At 37.0% G+C, this 13752-nt stretch overlaps 2 long non-coding RNA genes across 3 annotated transcripts in view; one reads left to right on the forward strand and one right to left on the reverse strand.

The window, feature by feature from the left end:
• LOC135241467 (uncharacterized) overlaps positions 1-7305 on the forward strand; it is a 57006-nt gene extending 49701 nt beyond the window's left edge. For both annotated transcript variants that reach the window (XR_010325997.1, XR_010325998.1), the window contains exons 3-5: positions 1212-1410; positions 3744-4328; positions 6458-7305. This is a non-coding gene — a long non-coding RNA (uncharacterized LOC135241467). The remainder of the gene's footprint in view (positions 1-1211; positions 1411-3743; positions 4329-6457) is intronic.
• A 75-nt stretch (positions 7306-7380) lies between these two features.
• LOC135240754 (uncharacterized) overlaps positions 7381-13752 on the reverse strand; it is a 19030-nt gene continuing 12658 nt past the window's right edge. The window contains exon 3 of the long non-coding RNA XR_010325772.1: positions 7381-8314. This is a non-coding gene — a long non-coding RNA (uncharacterized LOC135240754). The remainder of the gene's footprint in view (positions 8315-13752) is intronic.

Here is a 13752-nt window from a genome sequence, read left to right on the forward strand (position 1 = left end):
TTGTACTCTCAGGAGTAGGGTGGGTATAAGTTTTGTACTTTCAGGAGTAGGGTGTGTATAAGTCTACTTCTGTGTTTTTGGGGTCACTCTTACATTAAGCTCCTCCCAGCGATGCACCAGGAACCCACAGTGAAAGAGAGACCTGTGCTATCATAGATAACACAGTCACTGGCATACTGGCAAGTTCTTCACGGGAGTTATGGAGAAGCAGGCAGGTTGCTTCACACTTCAGCCCAGCTAATAAAAAAGGGCACAATGGGTGCTTCAGAGCTGGAACAGTTAAAGATGCATTTGGAAGGTTACAGATCACTTCCCTGGGACTAACCCAAAATAAGGAGCCCTCTGAGCTCAGTAACCCGACACCTTTAATAAAACGGGGTGACTGACATTTCCACATCTTACACGGGTGTCTTCAAAGCTTTGATTATCGTTGACCTTTTTGTAGTTCTGCACATCAAAACATCTTAGTCGCCTTCGCATCCTCGCAGAAGGATAGACTTAGGATTCCGGAAAGCGCCGCTCGTTGAGTTTCATTTCCTCGCCACTAATGAGAAACGAATCTCTCGAGGGCCTTGATGCAGCCTCTCCAGCTTTTACCCCCCCTCCCCCCCGCCGCCGGCCCCCCACACTAAAACAAGGAAGTGTCTAAATCAAGATTTCCCTGAAGCGACATAAGCCCAGGGATGAGGTAGGTGTGTGTTTTGTAATTTTACTGAGTGATTCCATCCCAGTTTCATAATATTTGCCCCTGTGCTGGGGCGTGTTGCCAAAAAAAAATGAATTTGATGACATAGTGCCGTGTGCTGATAGAATACGAAAAAAAGGCATGATTCAGAATCATAAAGCAAGCGAACGGAATAAAGCTGTCCGTCCGCACGCCCGTCTTAAAAAGCACGTAAATCAAAGGCAAAGGCACAAGGCACAATTTGAGTAATGGCGCTTCAAAGTGCTCAATCTCGGCAAACAAAAGGCTCGCCGTCCTCTGCCCGCTGCTATTCTTTGGAGAAGAAGTGAAGAAGAATGGGCACGGCCGGGAATTGTGAAGCACAAAGAGCTATATGATGAGGAAACGTTTTCCTCCGAAACCATCGACTGACTTCTGAAAAGAGTGTCTCTACTGTACAATGTGTCCCCATTAGCGGAGTCTGTGTCTGTGGAGATAACCGTCGGAGAAAATAAAAGGCCTAACTTGTGTTCTTTATGAATTGCAGCCATTGCCCGTATTGGCCCGGGAGCTGTTACAGATGAAAGCCTGTCTTTGTGTTGAGCGAAGCACTCGCTAAGCACTGCTGTTTAAGAGACCGAGGGGTTTTACGGTGATGGCTGAATCCTGGAGCCAGACCATGTGATAGACGGTTCCGCAGATACCTGGATAAATGCATCAGAAGATCTGCAGGTGGCGTTAAAATGGTACGTGACACTGGAGGTCCGCACCAGGCTCGGAACGTGGCCCGAGCCGGCCTGTGCCTGACATCTTTACTGCCCGAACAGAACCAGCCCGACAAGCTCCGGCCAAATTTAAAGCCCAAAACCGATAAAGGCCAGTTACAGAAATAATAAGCCGACAGCACCATACAGCGCCGTACAGCACCGTACAGCACTATACAGCACCATACAGCAGCATACAGCACCGTACAGCACCATACAGCGCCGTACAGCACCATACAGCACTATACAGCACCGTACAGCACCGTAAAGCACCATACAGCGCCATACAGCACCATACAGCACCGTACAGCACCATAAAGCACTATACAGCGCCATACAGCACCGTACAGCACCATACAGCACCATACAGCGCCATACAGCACCGTACAGCAGCATACAGCACCGTACAGCACCATACAGCAACATACAGCGCCGTACAGCACCGCACAGCACCATACAGCACCGTACAGCGCCATACAGCACCGTACAGCACCGCACAGCACCATACAGCACCGTACAGCGCCATACAGCGCCATACACCACCATACAGCGCCATACAGCGCCATACAGCGCCATACAGCGCCATACAGTGCCATACAGCGCCATACAGCACCATGCAGCACCATACAGCGCCATACAGCGCCATACAGCGCCATACAGCACCATACAGTGCCATACAGCGCCATACAGCACCATACAGCGCCATACAACGCCATACAGCACCGTACAGCACAGGAGAAAATGCAGTATTTCCTACAGGAAAGCTGCTGGTGACGGTCCACGCAACTTTGCGGTGCACCCTTGAATCTTTGAGACGGGGCAAAGCTTCCGGTTTTTGTAGTGGGCCCTTATGCTCAACTGGTGATGTAAAGCAGTCGTATTTGAGCTTTCATGCTTTATTATGGTACGTTTTTCCTTCTGTAAACGAGTGAGGTTAAAAAAAAGCTCCCCAGTCGAAAGAGAAGCACTTAAATGGTGGCAAGAAAAACTTTCCTGATGGGAAGAAATCTTGGGAGGAACCCTGAATTGGAGCCTTTTCCTCATGTACAGAGATGCACACATACATAGGCTACACTTCCCAGGTGGCAGATAATCATTGTTGTGGTAGAAGGGTTCAATTTCACCTTAAACATTTTCAGTTTCTGGACGAATTGACTTCAGCTTCCAAGTATGATACCATTTCATCATTATCATCAATATAGTAAATAAATCTTTTTTTAATTACTTTTCCACGGAAGTATAAATGACAGATTAATGTAACCTCTTTTATTCCACTGTATAAGTTAGTTTGAAGCTTATATCTCATAGTGCCCGGGTCTGGAAAACCAAAGGCCTGAAATGTAAGGGTTTGATGGAGACCATGTATCTCATTTTGTGGGGTTACTGTAATCACCACTTGGCTGCAGCGTGCATTGTGGGTATTCCTAACCTTAAACCTGGTCTCTGCAATAATTGTATAGAGTGCCGTGGAAAAGTATTTGACCCCTTTAAACAAAATATAAAGAGATTTCACTTTGTCTGAAAATATGAAACCATTCAGTGTGACAAATATGAAATAATAGAGGAAGTCAGGAAGGGGGCAAATACTTTTCCATGATACTCTATACAATTATTGCAGAGATCAGGTTTAAGGTTAGGAATACAGAACTCCTGCCCCTACTGTAATATAAGTATTAGGATTGAGGCAGGATTTGGGTTATGTTCCGGAGCTAGACTTATGGTCAGGAAAACGGCAAGCTTTAGGGTTGAGGCAAGAAGAGGATTATGTTTAAGAGCTAGGTAAAGGGTCAAGACGAGAGTTGGTCCCTAATTTAGATATCCAGATGTTTTCAGTATTTGGGGCCTAAGATAACCTCATATATTTTGATAATTTTTCTGTATAATAGCTGGGATTTAGCTTTGGGTGAAGAATACGGTTTCTATTAGGATTATAATGTTAGGGTGAGCTCTAAGGTTAGTTTTGGTTTTCGGATAAACAACACTATATACTGTAGCTTTGTGTATGTTGAAATTTTAAACATATAATTCATAATAAACGACTTCAACTCTATGTCCAAATTCAACTCCAATATTTTATTTTTCCTTTGCCTTTTGTGGTTCAGGCATAGATAGTCCTCTAGGAAGCAACAATGCTTTTTTTGGCTTCCTACACTTCAGAAAGGCTAGATCCAGTAACTTTCCATTGATAAAAAAAAATACCCAGACTATGTCTTCTGTAAACATTGAGAACAACTGTTCTGCGTTGCGCTGTTTTTCATAATCTCCCGCCTTCTCTGTGTTGCTTGAGCCTCTGATTTGTGTCCTCTCTGAACCAGGTGACAAGTCATTCCAGCGTCCAGCTACTCGGCAGAGCTGTGTGATCTGTGCTGTGGGGCTGCCCGGATTGTTCCGTTAAGAAAAAAATGCAAGAAAGCGCTTGGAAAAATCACACCTTGGAAAAATGTAGATAAGCTCCAGTGTGTTGCAGCGACCTTAAAATGGGCAAACTGAAATCTTACTGGGGAAACCTGAACAGTCTCAGCAAGTGACCAAAGCAAAAAATAGCCAGAAATGTCTGGCAATAGTGTTCACACATTTGATAGGTAGGGTTTCAGAACGCTTTCTGATCAGTAGGGGAAACTATAAATAATAGGAAAGTAATAAGTGATAAATTATGATATCGTTGTAATAGACAACGAATGAGATGTATACATTTAATATGAATAAATATCATGAATACAATGTGTTTCAAGACATTTTTGCTGAAAAACCTGTTTAACTGATAATGAGAAAAATACATAATACTATAGTTAGGGTCAATAAAGTGTTTTCATGTATGAATTCAAAATGCCTTTTATTGGTGCTGATGCAAAGGCAATCATGTTTATAATATAGCAGTGGTGAAATAAATGAATTATGATGTGTTCAAAGAATTTTATGATCAATAAGAGTTTTCATGTATAAATTCAAAATGCTTTTTATTGGTACTGATGCATAGGGAATCATGTTCATAATACAGCTGTGGTGAAATAAATGAATTATGATGTGTTTAAATAATTTTATGATCAATAATGTGTTTTCATGGAAAATGGGAAAATACATAAGACTATAGTCTTATGTCTAAAATGGGAAAGTTTCATGTATAATTCAAATGCCTTTTATTGACTGATGCTAGGGAATCATGTTATAATCACTGTGGTGAATAATGATTATGATTGTTAAAGAATTTATGATCATAATGTGTTTCAGGAAATGGGAAAATACATAAGACTATAGTCTTATGTCCAAATGGGTGAAAAGTGGCACCTTTCAAATTGCCATTTGTACGTGCAAGCATAATTCATAAGGTGGTGAAAAGATTGATTGTAAGTTAGATCATAAGTTTCAGTTAATAATGCTTTTATTGTATGATATGGAATATGTTTAAAAATTGTGATAATAAAGTGTTTTATTTAATCAAAATGGTTTTATGGAATGGATCATAGGTCATGTCAAATGGTGTGAATAAATGATTTGTAGAAAGGCTATTTTCAAAATGGGGAAATAATAAAGATTAGTTATGTCAAATTATGATATTCAAAATGCCTTTTGGTACTGATGCAAGGAATCATTTATAATAAGCTGTGGTAATAAATGATTATGATGTGTTTAAGATTTTATGATCAATAAGGTTTTCATGAAATTCAAGCTTAGTCTATGCAAATCTGTAAATGCACTTCAAATGAATTTTGGTTAAGAATTTTTATAATAAGTTGGAAAATAAATAATAGATTAGTTTATGTCAAAGGTTTAGTATATTCAAATGCCTTTTGGTACGATGCATGGAATCATTTTATAATACAGCTGTGTAAATAATGAATTATGATGTTTTAAATTTTATGATCAATAATGTTTCATGATAAATCAAAATGCTTTTAATGGTTGCTATGCAAGAGCTACAATTTTATAAGCTGTGTAAATAATATTATGATGTGTTAAAGATTTATGATAATAAGTGTTTCAGATAATTCAAATGCCTTTATTGCTGTGCAGATCATTTTAATAGCTGTGTGAATAATGAGTATATGTTTAAAATTATGATCAATATTTTCAGGAATGGAATACAACTATAGTCTATGTCAAAATGGTAAAGTGCACTATTCCAAATTGCCAATTTTGTACGATGCAAGGATCATATTTAATATAGCTGTGTAATAAATGAATTATGATGTTTTAAGAATTTATGATCATAAAGAGTTTTCATGATAATTCAAATGCCTTTATGTCTGATGCAAGGGACATTTTAAATAAACTGTGGTGAATAATGATTATGATGTGTTTAAGAATTTAGATAAATAATGTGTTTTCATGGAAATGGGAAAATACATAAGACTATAGTCTTATGTCCAAAATGGGGTGAAAGTGGCACCTATTCCAATTGCCAATTTTGTACCGATGCAAGGAATCTATTTATAATACAGCGTGTGAAATAAATGAATTATGATGTGTTTAAAGATTTTATGATCATAAAGAGTTTCATGTATAATTCAAAATGCCTTTTATTGGTACTGATGCATAGGAATCATGTTCATAATACAGCGTGGTGAAATAATGAATTATGAGTGTTTAAAAATTTATGATCATAATGTGTTTTCATGGAAATGGGAAATACATAGACTATGTCTTATGTCCAAATTTAAAGTGGCACCTATTCCAATGCCAATTTTTGACTGATGCAAGGGATCATTTTAAATACGCTGTGGTAAATAAATGAATTAGATGTGTTTAAGATTTATGATCAATAAGATTCATGTATAAATTCAAAATGCTTTATTGTACTGATGCATGGGAATCATGTTTATAATACACTGTGGTGAAATAAATGATTATGATGTGTTTAAGAATTTATGATCATAAGTTTTTCATGAAAATAAAATCAAAGCTTTTAATTGGTTCTGTTTTGCAGGGAATCATTTTATAATCAGCTGTGTAAAATAATGAATTATGATGTGTTTAAAAAGAATTTATGATAAATAATGTTTGTTCATATATAGTGTGAAATAATGAGTAGGTGTTTAAAGAATTTTATGATCAATAATGTGTTTTCATGGAAAATGGGAAAATACATAAGACTATAGTCTTATGTCCAAAATGGGGTGAAAAGTGGCACCTATTCCAAATTGCCAATTTTTGGTACCGATGCAAAGGCTATCATATTTACAATATAGCTGTGGTGAAATAAATGAATTATGATGTGTTTAAAGAATTTTATGATCAATAAAGAGTTTTCATGTATAAATTCAAAATGCCTTTTATTGGTACTGATGCATAGGGAATCATGTTTATAATACAGCTGTGGTGAAATAAATGAATTATGATGTGTTTAAAGAATTTTATGATCAATAATGTGTTTTCATGGAAAATGGGAAAATACATAAGACTATAGTCTTATGTCCAAAATGGGGTCAAAAGTGGCACCTATTCCAAATTGCCAATTTTTGGTACCGATGCATAGGGAATCATATTTATAATACAGCTGTGGTAAAATAAATGAATTATGATGTGTTTAAAGAATTTTATGATCAATAAAGTGTTTTCATGCATAAATTCAAAATGCCTTTTATTGGTGCTGATGCAAAGGCTATCATATTTACAATATAGCTGTGGTGAAATAAATGAATTATGATGTGTTTAAAGAATTTTATGATCAATAAAGTGTTTTCATGTATAAATTCAAAATGCCTTTTATTGGTACTGATGCATAGGGAATCATGTTTATAATACAGCTGTGGTGAAATAAATGAATTATGATGTGTTTAAAGAATTTTATGATCAATAATGTGTTTTCATGGAAAATGGGAAAATACATAAGACTATAGTCTTATGTCCAAAATGGGGTGAAAAGTGGCACCTATTCCAAATTGCATTTTGTCGAGCAAAGGCTATCATATTTACAATATAGCTGTGGTGAAATAAATGAATTATGATGTGTTTAAAGAATTTTATGATCAATAAGGTTTTGTCAGGGAAAATGGCAAAATACATAAGACGATAGTCTTATGTTCAACAGGTCAGAATATCCACATTTTCCAAATTTGTCTTTTTATTGTTGTAACAGATGAATAATGACATGCATATGTTCAATATAAATAAATCTCATGGATACAGTTTGTTTCAAGACTTTTATGATGAAAACCAGTTATGCCTTACAATCAGAAAAATACATAAGACTTATGTCTTATTTCCAACAGAAGAGTAAATCCAAAAATTCTAAATGTGTCTTTTTATTGTCTTAACAGATGAAGAATGGCATGAATACATTTAATATATATAAATATCATGGATACAGTTTGTTTCAAGACATTTATGATGACAAACCAGTTATGCCCAACAATCAGAAAAATACATACATACATTTAATATATATAAATATGTAGGTGCAGCGGTCGCAGTAATGCAGGCATTGTATCGGACGGTGGCGGTGAAGAAGGAACTGGGCCGAAAGGCAAAGCTCCTGATTAACCAGTCGATCTTCGTCCCTACTCTCACCTATGGTCACAAGCTATGGGTAATGACCAAAAGAGTGCGATCGCGAATACAAGCGGCTGAAATGGGGTTTTTCCGTAGGTTGACAGGGCTTACTCTCCTTGATATGGTGAGAAGCTCAGCTATCCAGGAGGACCTCAGAGTAGAGCCGCTGCTCCTCTGCACTGAAAGGAGTCAGTTGAGGTGGTTTGGGCATCTGGTGAGGATGCCTCCTGGGCGCCTTCCTCTGGAGGTGTTCTGGGCTCGGCCACCGAGGAGGAGACCCAGGGGCAGACCTAGGACACGCTGGAGGGATTATATCCAAAGGCTGGCCCGGGATCGCCTGGGGATCCACCAGGATGAGTTAGCGTACGCCGCTGGGGAGAGGGACGTCTGGGCTGCTCTGAGCGGTTAGAGAGAGAGAGAGAATGGATGGATGAAAAAATACCATGAATACAATGTTTTCATGATTTAATTAGCTACATATTTTACATTACATTACATTACATTCATTTGGCAGACGCTTTTATCCAAAGCGATGTACAAGAAGTGCATTTTCATGATCGTAGACAACTGCTGAACACGGGTTCAGTAAGGTACAATTACTTATTTTGTACAGCTATTTCTAGCCGAGAACAATGAACACTATCCTGGTCTAACATCTGCAAAGCCAAACTAGGCAGAAGATTAAGCTAGAGTATAGACAAATACAATTTACCAAGAAGTGCAGGATGGGGCAACATGTAACAAGTGACAGGAAAAGGTTTTTTTTATTTTTATTTTTTTATATATATATACACAGCATGGTGGTGGTTATTCTAGGTATAGTCTGAAGAGATGAGTCTTCAGGCCACGGCGGAAGATGGATAGTGAGGGGGAGGTTCGGAGAGGGACGGGGAGATCGTTCCACCACTGGGGAGCTAGGGTGGAGAAGCTAGAGAATAAAATGACAAGATCAATAGCATAATCACAAAGTAAACCATGCCTTTTGCACATTTCCTGGGGATGTGGGGTATGTAAAACAGTCATGTGCTATTTCTAATTATTTCTAATTCCTGTGTAGGTAAAGGGGATGATGTGACTCACCATTAGCCGCTTGCAAACAAATTAATAAACGGCTTTACATTATATGCTTGGAAAGAAATGTCACAAATGTTCTTCAGGAGCAAGATATTAGACTAACAAAGATTCAATCTAAGGCCAGTGTATTTTGCAGTGCATGCATTTCATACGCATACGCTGTATTTGTTTTCATTTTTCAGTTCAGCTTGAAGGCAAGGCTTTCTGTGTTCAGACTGAAAGCGGATCTGAATGTTTGCCGAAACCTCCACCACAGAGTCGTACTGCATGGAACGCCGGGGTGGAACAGAGCTTTTTTTTAAGGGGAAAACAGGATCCATATGGACAGCAGATGAAATTTACAAGAGAAATATAGCTGCAAGCAGCAATGCGGGGCCCTACGAACATGTCCAATACGGGTAAATACAAGGCGGAGGAGAAAAGAGTCCTAGCGGCATAGATTTTGGACAATCTACATACCCGTGCGTGAGACGGTCCAACGTCCGGTTCATGAGAAACATCACTTCGAAACATGAATGTGCATTAGAATGAAGTGCTAACTTTGTCACGCCACAAATCACAAATTTTTATGAAACGACTTGTCCTTTTCACCCTTGATGGAGAGAATACCAAAGAGTACACATGTGCGATGGTAACGGAATAAGGTAAAGCGTTCATGAGAAGAATATTAGCATTAGCTTCCTGCCAAAATTTCTAATGCCTGTAATTTCCTTGTTTTTTGAGATATCCACAACTGTGCCAGCATTGTACAACAAGGTAGTGTCCTCTTCATGCCCAGTCCGTTTCAAGTCCCTAGATTATTGTTGTAAAAAGTTATAAGCATTTGAAATTTGCATAATATTAGCATTAGCTTCCCTCCAAAATTTCAAATGCCTGTAAATTCCTTGTTTTTTGAGATATCTGCAACGGTGTCGACGTGGAACAACATGGTAGTGCACTCATCATGCCCAGTCCATTTCAAGTCCCTAGATAATTGTTGTAAAAAGTTATAAGCATTTGAAATTTGGTCACAAATTGTTTTGTTTTTTTAAATACCAGTTTCTCCGCCATCTTGGAATGGATCTCTTAGCTGTTAACACCCTATAGGGAAACATGCACCATACATGGGCAATTTCGGACCAATCGGATTTACGGTTTGTTATAAGAAACACATTATCCTTGTCATTAGCTGGAGGACTACTAAAAACACGACAGGGAAAACAAAAGCATGCATCTTTCTTGATGGAGTATTCAAGCCAGGGTCTGGACTGATACCAAATGGCTTGAAAGCATCTCTTCCTACCACTACTTAGTCGGCGGGGGTATGACTTTAAATATTGGTCGACTTGCCGTGTTTCGGATTAAGCCGTCGGCGACATTAGCAGCGCCACTGCTGCAAGGTTGACCAGCATCTTTAGCCCCGCCGCTAACGTTATCGATGGCGTTACTAGGTCGACTGTTTTGTACATTACTTCAATTACTGAATTATATGGGGAATTTAAAAAAAAAATAAAATAGAGAGAGACACTCTGGTTAAAATGCAAATCGCCAGGGTGGGCCAAGCTAGTGATTGGTTGGGCCAACTGGCTTCAATTGGGGTTTAAGGCTCAAACTGGGGTACAGCTAGGGTTAGGATTAGGATTTCTTAATGATTTTGAATGAACCAAAAAATTGTCTATGTGTACCTCTGCCAATGAAAAATATCTAATAAATGCATGTTTTTTAGGGAAAACATTTTTTCTTTACTAAATGACCTCAAGTATATTATTTTGCATTTGTATTATTATATTCATGATATTTATTTTGTTGTCCACCAATTTTAAATGGGTTTTCTGATGTTTTCAAATGTAACAACGGCTTCAATTAGGGTTCAAGGCTCAAACTAGGGTACAGCTAGGGTTAGGGTTAGGGTTAGGGTTAGGAAAACGGTAAGTCTGAGGGATGAGGCAAGTTTAAGGTTGTGTTTAGCAGCTTGAAGAAAGGTTGGGACATGGGTTTGTTAATGATTTTGAATGAACCAAAAAAATTGTCTAGTAGCATATGTACCCATGACCACACAAAATGTCTAATACATGCATGTTTATTTTAGGGAGAACATTTTTCTTTTTTAAATGACCTCATACATATGATTTTGCATTTAAATTATAGTATTCATGATATTTACCTTGTTTCCCATCCATTTTAAATGTGTTTTCAGGTGTTTTCAATGGTACCAATGGCTTCAAATTAGAGTTAAGGGCTCAAATTAGGGTGCAGCTAGGGTTAGGGTTAGGAAAACGGAAAGTCTGAGGGTTGAGGCAAGTTTACGGTTGTGTTCAGCAGCTTGAGGAAAGGTTGGGACATGAGTTTTATTGATTTTGAATAAACTAAAAATAATGTCTAGTAGCATGTGTACCCATGACCATTCAAAATGTCTAATACATGCATGTTTTTCTTAGGGAGAACATTTTTGTTTTTTCAATGACCTCATACATATGATTTTGCATTTAAATTATAGTATTCATGATATTTACCTTGTTTTCCATCCATTTTAAATGGGTTTTCAGGTGTTTTCAATGGTACCAATGGCTTCAAATTAGAGTTTAGGGCTCAAATTAGGGTTCAGCTAATGTATAGGTTGGTCAATGGTAGTAGTAGTGAAGGAGTGGTAGATTGTTTAGCAGCTAAAGGTTGGGATGAGTTTTTATTAATACAAAAGTTGCATGTCAGCATCAAGTATCAGTTTTTTTTGGGAATTTTTTTTATGACTATCATATGATTGCATTAATATTCTATTTCTTTCTCATTTTTGGTTCAGTTTCAAGTATGCTTCAAATGATAGGGCAAATTGTCATGGTAGGGTGGAACGGTGGGTTAGGTTGGTGTGTTCAAGCTTGAGAAGGTTGGACAAGTTTTGTTAATAACAAAAAGTTAGAGGTACATGCCAAAATGTATATATTTTTAGGACATTTTTTTTAGACTTATTGATTGCATTAAATTTAATTACTGTTCTCATTTTTCAGGTTTATCAATGCTAAATGAGTTAGGTCAATAGTAGCTGGTTGTTAAACGGAAGTGAGGTTGAGGAGGGTGTTCACGCTTGAAGTACTGTTATGTTAATAAAAAAAATGCGAGTGATGACCATAAATGAAATGTTTTTGAACTTTTTTTAAATGATTCATGTTTGCTTAATTGATATGATTTACCTGTTTTCTATTAAATGGTTTTCGGGTTTTAATGACCAATGGCTTATAGAGTTAAGGGTCAAATGGGTTGCTGAGTTGGTTAGGAAAACGAAAGTTGAGGGTTTGAGGCAAGTTACGGTTGTTCAGCACTTGAAGAAAGGTTGGACATGAGTTTTTGTTTTTGAATGAAAAATTTTGTTTTAATGACCCATATTTAAAATTTAAATATAGTATTTTTTGGACATTTTTTTTTCAATGACCATGATTATTTTTCAAATTTAATTATGTTAATTAGATTTTTTCACTTAAATAGTTTTAGGTGTTAGTTAAGGTTCAAATTAGGTTAAGCTAGAATTGAGGATTACGTGGGTTAGGTTGAAACGAGAAGTTGAGGTTGAGTAGTTGATTGTTACAATAAGAAAGTTGACATGAGTTTTATTGATTTTGAAAACAAAAAAATGTCTAGTCATGTGTACCTGACACAAATTGTCTAATAACATGTTTTTTTAGGAACATTTTTCTTTTAAATACACTCATAATATGATTTTGCATTTAAATTATATATTGATTTTACCTTGTTTTCCATCCATTTTAAATGGTTTTCAGGTGTTTTCAATGGTACAATGCTTCAATTAGAGTTTGGCTCAAATTAGGTTCAGGGTTATAAAAAGGTTAGGAAGTTAGGAGTTACAGGTTTGTTAGGGAAGAAAGTGGGACAGTTTGATTTGAAAAGCAAAATGTCTTAGCATGTGTACCCATGACATAAAATGTCTATACATGATTTTTTTTAGGAGAACAAATTTTCTTTTAAATGACCTCATAATATGATTTGCATAAATTATAGTATTCATGAATTTACCTTGTTTTCCATCCTTTTAAATGATTTAGTTTTTAATGACCAATGTTGAATTAATTTAGCTCAAATAGGTTCAGTGGTTAGGTTTAAAAGTAAGTTGAGGTTAGGCAAGTTTGGTTATTAGAGTTGAAGAAAGGTTGGGCATGGTTTTATTGATTTGTGAAACAAAAAAAGTCTAGTGCAGTTTACCAGCCATAAAGCTAATGATGTTTTGGGAAATTTTTTTTTTAAATGACCCATACATATGATTTTGCATTTAAATTTAGTATTCAATATTACTGTTTCCATCCATTTTAAATGAGTTTTCAGGTGTTTTCATGTACCAATGCTCAAATTAGAGTTTGGGCTCAAATTAGGTTCACTAGGTTAGGGTTGAGGTAAATTGAGGGTTGAGGCAAGTTTAGGTTGTGTTCAGCAGCTTGAAGAAGGTTGGGAATGAGTTTTATTGATTTTGAATGAACAAAAATGTCTAGTAGCATGTGTACCATGCCTATCAAAATGTCTAATATGCATGTTTCTAGGGAGAACATTTGTTTTTAATGACCTCATACATATGATTTTGCATTTAAATTATATATTCATGATATTTACTTTTCCATCCATTTTAAATGTTTTCAGGTGTTTTCAATGGTACCAATGGCTTCAAATTAGAGTTAGGGCTCAATTGGTTCACTGGGTTAGGGTTAGGAAACGGTAAGTCTGAGGTTGAGGCAAGTTTACGTTGTGTTCAGCAGCTTGAGAAAGGTTGGGACATGAGTTTTA

The sequence above is a fragment of the Anguilla rostrata genome, chromosome 15 (assembly GCF_018555375.3).
Source record: "Anguilla rostrata isolate EN2019 chromosome 15, ASM1855537v3, whole genome shotgun sequence".
Taxonomy (NCBI): Eukaryota; Metazoa; Chordata; class Actinopteri; order Anguilliformes; family Anguillidae; genus Anguilla; species Anguilla rostrata.